Raw genomic sequence first — 7855 nt, forward strand, 5'->3', positions numbered from 1 at the left:
CGGCATGAATGGATGGATGGGGGGTGATGGTGTCACTGTTCCATTCTGGGCTGTGCTGTGGTCCAGCCTGGCCCCAGTGGTGTGGGGCTGGGCTCAGGCTGTGCTGTGTGATGTGGGGCTGGCCCCTGCAGTGTTTGGGATCAGGACTTGGGGTTCCCATGTAATGGAATCCCGTTGGGAGCCGGGGCTGGGATATGTGTGAAGGAGCCGCGGCTTCCCCGGCCTCTGAAACAGCCGGAGGTGAAAAGGAGCTGCGGGATGAGCCATGGACGTGTAGCAGGGGCAGGAACACGGCACAGCGCTTTGTGCGCTGCCTCTTGCTGCGGGGCAGGAGCTGGCTCAGCGCTGACCTCAGACCTGTTCCTTAGAGCTCCCGGATGAAGGTGAGCAGAAGGGAAAGTGGGAAGGAACGAAGCCTGGGAAGAGTCCGCGGGAGTTCCTCGTCCTGGGCAGCGTTTGTACTTCCTTGAACCCTGTGGGGAAGGAGCAGCCCTCGAGGAGGGGCTGGATCTGGGTTTTATTACACGGTAAGAGGCCAAGCCCGGAGCATCAGCCAGAAGGTCCCAAGACGATGGTTGCTTCCCTGTCCTGTTAACAAAGGCACGGAGCCACTTTATGTTCCCACATCCCAGAACTGCCCAGGTGAGCTGTTACCTGCTTCTGTGCCCCAGGATCCTGCCCACACCTCGTGGAGCGTTGCCGGTGTCAGCACATGAGCCCAGGCCCTGCTCTCAGTGCTCCTCAAACACCTCTGATGGTTCTTTTCCTTCCAGCTCACCCCCTGATTGCTGAGTGCTGTCACCTGATGCTTTCCCATTGGATTCGGTTTCCTCTTTGGAAGTGGAAGCCCCGTGTCCCTCTGTCCATCAGACCCCTCCCTCCCCAGCCACACATGTGAATTTGGGGTGGGCAGTTGCATTTGCAGAGGTGACATCAGGGTTTTTCCTTTGCCATGGCAACTCATCGCAGTGCCGGGGAGGACGCTGGATGCAGGAGCTGAACGCGAGAAGGTTTCCAGTGGGAACAGAGCAGGGAGCCAAAACAAGTCTGAAACATTAAATAATGAGGGTAGAATGAAAAGGAACAGGGGGAGACCCCCCCTGCAGCCCTGATCCAGCTCTGGGGCAGCAGCACAAGAGGGACGTGGAGCTGCTGGAGCGAGGCCAGAGGAGGCCATGGAGATACTGCGAGGGCTGGAGCAGCTCTGCTCTGGAGCCAGGCTGAGAGAGCTGGGCTGGGGCAGCCTGGAGATGATGAGTGAAGGCTGGTCCAAGGCCCGTGAGCTGCTTTTGAGCATCCCTTGGTGATGCAACCTCACCTTCAGCACCCAGCTCCTCCCGAACCAGCTCTGTTTCTGTTCTCCCAAAGTCTCCCATCTCCATGCTGGATCTGGCTGTGTTATAACTAAATATGCTGCAGCTCCCAGATTTGTTGGTGTGGATCCCAGGATTTCTCCTGACATATGTTATTTTCTTCCTAGGAGCCAGAAGCCACAGCAAACAAACACTTTAACAGGCGCTGGGAACACAGGACATGGGTTTCTTAGTGCTTATTTGTCTAGAAAGAGCCATAAATCCTCAAGCTTCAGTGCTTAAGCCAGGCTCTGGAGCTGGGCTTAAGGACACAGCGCTTGTCTGGGTGCCTTAGAGACAAGAGGAGGGAGAAAACGCTCTGGGGCCATCTGAACGCAGACACAAAGGGAGGAGATGTGGGGGTTATAGGGTGGGTTTGGGGGCTTGGAGTGCTGCTGGTGGTGGATTTACTGCCCGAGATGAGTCTGTGGTGGGACACTGGAACCAGCCAGATGTGCGGTGGATCCGTGTCTCAGCACAGGGTGAAGCAGTGGGAAACCCCTCTGTCCTCCTGCAGCTCATGGAGCTCTTCCACGTGGAGGTGATGGTATTTTGAGTACTGGTGAGCTGCCTGTCAGCAGCAGCACCAATATCACTGAATTTAGGTACCAGCTTTACCCACCTGTGTGCTCAGAGCGAGGCTCAGGTCTAGCTCTGCTCTGGAACAGTGGCCGGGGTGGTGCCGTTCCTGCTGCCTCAGTTTCCCCTTTCCTCTACAAGTTGGGTTTTCCTGCGTTGCAGTGCCCTATCCCACATGAGCACATCCCTCTGGTCCAGCATCGCTCCCCTTTCCCGCAGGAGGGTCCCCCTGAGTGCTCACAGCCGGGCAGTGCTTGGTGGCCATGAGCTGAGACGAGGACACGGACCACAGCGTGGGGGGGTGGGGGCCTGGGGCTGTGGAAAAGGCTGGTGAAGGGCGATGCATCCTGATTTGGGGGGGCTGAAGGAGCAGCCTCCGAGAGGAGGGAGGTTAGAAGTGAAATGGGGTCCTTCCCATCCCGGTTGTGGAACATCCCGGGAATGGATTGAGGATATGAGCAGGTCACGTCCCCCTTTCTCTCCCAACCCTCCATGTGAGGAGCATCTCCTCCACCGCTGAGCATCGCCCCTCACCCTGCAGCCCCGGGGGGAGCAGAGAAGCCATCGGGGTGCACGGGGGGTGTTTTGGGGTGACTGGTGCGGTCCCTCCCGGCACTGCTGCCCCATAGAGGACCCGCGGAGCAGGGGAGATGCCACAGGTTGCTGAGGGCTCTGTTGTGCAGCGCTCCCCCCGCCAGCCCTGGCGCTTGCTCCCTCTCCCTCTCCCTCCCTTTCCCTCTCTGTGCTTATCTCCGTCTCTCCGTGTCTTTCCCAGACAAAAGCAGCCTGAAGCCGTGCCTGACGCCTTCGGGATTTCTCCTGCCCTTCCTGCCCCAAAACCCCGCTGAGGGCAGGCACAGGGGGTGACTGGAGCGGGTGAAGTTGCTCCAACCCTCCCCATCCCCTTCCTCCTCCTCCTTCTCTTCCTCCTCCTCTCTCTCCTGCCAGGCAAGGTAAGACAAGCAGTGGCTGCTCTCCAGTTGCTTTCTGCACCTCTCTAGCAGGCTGGGCTGTGTGTGCTCCGCAGGGCTCTGTGTGTCTCCGGGTGTCTGTGTGTGTGTGTGTGAGCGGGCTCTTCCCTCCCCAGGCTGTGCACAATCTCAGCACAAAGCTGCTCTCTGAACAGATCTTCCTGTCATAATATTTCTGCAGGCACAAGCCCACACTTTGCAAGCTGCTGCTTCCCTGCCTTGCCTTTTCCCAGCTGGATGCTGAGCCTCCTCAGCATCCCTCTCCTCCCAGAGCTGTACAGGCAGCAACAGTGACTGTCCTCTGTGGATGGGGAGGATGCTGCTGCAGGGTCCAGGCTGGTGCTCTTCTGGGTGGGATATCCCAGCTGTGGACACATGGTTGGGGATAAGGGAGAACTGACCTTGGCAAGGTGAGGGGAGAATCTGAGCCCCCTGGTGAGGCTCAAAGCACCAAGGACCTAGCTTGTACTTGCTGCTTGGGGGGATGGAGAAGGGCTGTGCTGTCCTTGGGGACCCTGTGTGTTTCCTTGGCTCTGGATCCATCCATGGGGCTGGCTGCTGCAGGTCCAGCACACTGAAGGGCATTTGGGCTACAACCTCCCTCTGTGACTCAGCCCAGAGCCCAGCAAGGCAGGGGTTAACCAAAGCCTGTGTCAGAAAAGCTGCCCATGGACATGATTGATGGTTCCAGAAACAGGGCCTGGGACGTGAATCATGGCCCTTGAGACCCAGCTCTGGGGCCAGGGGATGATTGACAGACTCCACAACCTGCCTCTGCTCAGGGCTGTCAATCACCGTTCAGCCGGGTGCTGCATCATCTGTGTCACTGCTGGGTGACTGGTACCATGTTGTCATCGCCAGCGGGTCTGCAGTGGTGCCGGGGTGAAGCACGGTGCCTGTTCTGCTGGTTTCCTGCTTGGAGTTTGAGGTGAGGGAGAACAGATCCTGGAGCTTCCCATGGGAGGTTCCCACAGGTCTGCTGTGGTCATAGAACCACGGGATGGTTTGGGTCGAAGGGACCTTAAAGCTCATCCAGCTCCAACCCCTGCCACGGGCAGGGACACCTTCCACTAGAGCAGCTTGCTCCAAGCCCCTGTGTCCAACCTGGCCTTGAACACTGCCAGGGATGGGGCAGCCACAGCTTCTCTGGGCACCCTGTGCCAGCGCCTCAGCACCCTCACAGGGAAGAGCTTCTGCCTAAGAGCTCATCTCAGTCTCCCTTCTGGCAGGTTCAAGCCATTCCCCTTGGCCTGTCCCTACAGGCCCTTGTCCCAAGCCCCTCTCCAGGTTTTCTGCAGCCCCTTTAGGCACTGGAGCTGCTCTGAGGTCTCCCCTTCAGGAGCTTTCTCTTGTCCAGGCTGACCCAGCCCAGCTCTCTCAGCCTGGCTCCAGAGCAGAGCTGCTCCAGCCCTCGCAGCATCTCCGTGGCCTCCTCTTGCCTTGCTCCAACAGCTCTAGGTCTCTCTTGTGCTGTTGCCCAAGTGCTTGTGTTCTGTGTCTCTTCCATAGGTGCTGCCCTCAGCCAGCGAATCCCCTCCCTGCCCCGGAACAGGAGAGTGCTGCCTGTGCCGGGGCTCCTCCAGCAGCATTCCCATGGCCACTCCGGGAGCAGGAGATACCGGAGCCTGGCTGTGCTGGAGAGCCCCGAAGGGTGTCTCCTGTCTCGGGTTTGCTTCCCGTGGGGGCTGCCCAGCAGCTCCCATAGACCTCGAGGAAGGGTCGTGGTACAGCAGGCTCCTGCTGTGGTGCAACAGGCTCCGTCACCGGCCGGGCTGCTCCCCTGCATCCCTGCGGGCGCAGGCTGTAATCATCCTGACGGGCCGCTGGATGTCAGTGTTGATTGAGACAGATGAAGGGAAGGATGTTCACCGAGCTGCCATAAAGCCGGGCTGAGCAGCGCGGGATGCCCCGGATCCGCCTCGGATCTGGCGCTGACACATCCAAGGGAACCCATTCTGGGGCTGGTGAGAGGCTGCAGTGAGGTGATGCAGACATTCAGCACCCAAACCCGTGTCCATCACATGCAGCACCGGGGTGGACTGCATACGGCTGCATGTGTGTCCTGAGCAGGCAGAGCTGCCCCTCGATCCCTTCCCATGGGGATGTGCCAGAGGCGGGACACGGCTCTATCCCGGTTATCCAGTGCTGGTGTGGTTCTTGTTGTTGGCTGTAGGTGCCATGGACCTGGTGGTGGTGACACTGCAGGGACCGCAGTCTGCTCTGGGAGCTGGGCCCTGTGCTGGGTGCTCAGCTTGCTGCGTTCTATTCAATGGGTGAAAATACACCTTAGAAGAGCATTATCCTGCCTCTGTCTTTGATACATGTGGTCGAAAGCTGGGTGCTTTGGGGGCACATCAGTGCTCAGAGATGCAGATGGACCCAGGCAGTGCTCCGGGCGTCGCACCCCCTTTGCAGGCACCCAAACACCCTCTGCAACCCTGCCCTTTGCAGTTCAGCCCCAGACATAACCAAGTGCTGGGCAGTGGGTGCTACTGCACTGGGGATGGAAGCTCCGCACCTCACAGGGACCGTCTGCAGACGTCAGAGCAGCATCGGCACCTTCTCCGTTAATCCTGCACTGGAACTGGCTGGGATGTAAACTGCAGCAGGGCAGCACAGTGCCAGCGTCATTCCCTCCTCTGTGGCCACCTAGAAGAGCAGGTTGTCAAGGAAAAAGCATTTACAAAGCAAGGGGAAAAGGCAGCATCCTCGTGTGCCAGGTCCTGAGTGGGGCAATCTGTGCCCCCAGCCCTGAGCTGCTTCCCAGCCCGGTGGGATTATGGATGTGGGGTATTTCTGCTGATTCAGGTGGTTGAACGCATTTGCCAAGGGTTTTCCCTTCTCCTCCCGGGATGCCAAAGGCAGTGTGAGGATGTGGGTCAGGAGGGGTCTGTCCAGGTCTGTGGGATGGCCCATGGTGCAGGAGACAGCGAACATGTGGTGGTGGGAAGGGGACACGTTGAGGCCCAGGTGGACGCAGGGATGCTTTGTGCAGCAGTGATGCTGGGCTGATTTTGGGGAAGCCAGCTCCCATCATGGGGATACAGCCTGAGACCTGGATAGGGACCAAGTGCCGCTCCCGGAGCAGCACAGGCAGGATAGGGAGCAGCTCTGGGGTTGGTGGTGGGCTGCCGGGGGGGGCATAAGAGAGAGATGCCACCTCTCCCACTGCTCTCCCCTTTCCACGCTGCAGTCACTGGATGGCGATGCTGACACGATCTGTGTGGAGCAGCCCCCGGGCTGTGCTGGCAGCAGCCTGATGCCTCCCAGCTCCATCCCAAGAGGAAAAGCAGATGGGAAGAGCCCTTGGAGCCCTCCCTGTCCCTGTGGGGCAGGGCTGATGCAGGGCTCCTCTGAGCCATGCAGGAGCTGCAGGAAAGGTGCTGCTTGCTTAACACAGGGCATGGCGCTGGGTTCTGCGTCCTGACAAGGGTCCCCTAATGCTTGTACTTGACTGGCAGAGCAGCTCCATGGCAGACACAGACATTCCCGGTGCAGGGGAGGTGAATCACTGCCCGATGTCCCGGTGGCGTCTTCCACATCTGGGCAGGGAGATGACCTTCACTACCTCTCCCTGCCAGCTTCTGCCTTTACAACACCTATTAGCATGGGTTGAAGCATCCTGGTGCATGATGGGCTCATGGAGAACTCCTGTTCCCCTTGGATGCATCCCCCATGGGCAGCTCCTGACGGGATCTGCCTTTGCAGTGAAAGGTGAGGAGGATTGACTTGGGAATGGCCAGGTTGCTGACTGGGATTTAGGAATCTGCCTTGAACTTACAGCCCCCCATCATCTTCGCTGCTGTTTTGTCTGCTTTGGCTGCTCTCTCCACCCCAGCCAGCCCTCTTTGCTCCCCCTTTTCGCTCTCTTAATGCCATTTTCCTGCCTGGGTGCTCGATGAGCTCGTGGCCTTGATGTCTGCCCTTCACATCTTCCATAGTGTTTGCATCTAAAGGTGGTTTTAATAACGTAGGGCTGCTAGGAAATGAGAAACTGATGGATTTCAGTGCTGCTGGCTCCTCCTGGGCCTTGTAAATCACTGCATAAAGCATCACAGAGCCAGCCAGGGAGAACTGCTGCCTAGCAACTTCTCCCGATTCCCCAGGGGAGCTGGATGTGGCCCTAGAGCTACCTGAAAGGTCTCCTTTGAAACCTCCTGTCTTGGGGGAGATGAGCTGGAACAGAGGAGAACTGCTCCGGGGAAAGGAGAGCTTGAAGTTGGCAGAAGTCGCCTCTTTGCATGTGAATGCCTGTGCTGAGGAGGGATGAGTCAGCCTGTGCAGGAAGGATGTGGTGCTGAGGGCAGCAGAGCTCTGTGCAGGGGGTGAGCGAGGGCTGGAGGGGGCCTGATGCTGAAGGGAGACTCTCGGCATCACAGCCCTGTCCCAGAGGAGCCTGTTGATTCGTGGATGAGGAAGAGCGGGAGGGACACAGAAGCTGCTCCCGCATCGTGCCCAGCCTGGAGCAGGGAGTGCGGGAGCTGGTGGGATGTGCCCCATCCCTGGCAGTGTTCAAGGCCAGGTTGGACACAGGGGCTTGGAGCAAGCTGCTCTAGTGGAAGGTGTCCCTGCCCGTGGCAGGGGTTGGAGCTGGATGAGCTTTAAGGTCCCTTCAACCCAAACCTCTCTGGTTCTATGGTTTATGATCCACCACTGCAGTGCTGACCTCTGGGGCTGCCTGTCTCCAGCCAGGCTTAACCTGAGCCTCCTGCTTGTGCCAGCAGGGATGTGTTTGCCTTGTGTCCTCCCACCAGTCTCTATCCCCATCCCCACCAGTGGAGCCATCAAGCCCAGGTCTCATTTTGGCTCAGCCATCTTTGTGTCCCCAGTGCTGCAGGAACCAACCTGAGCTGATGGGGACGCCTCATCCGGGCTCCTCATTCATTCTCCTCATCCCACATCTCTCCAGCTCACTGTGTGTGACCCCGCCAGCACCCACAGACACCCAGGAGG

This window comes from Psittacula echo, assembly GCF_963264785.1.
Source record: "Psittacula echo genome assembly, chromosome: 17".
In the NCBI taxonomy this organism is placed as follows: domain Eukaryota; kingdom Metazoa; phylum Chordata; class Aves; order Psittaciformes; family Psittacidae; genus Psittacula; species Psittacula echo.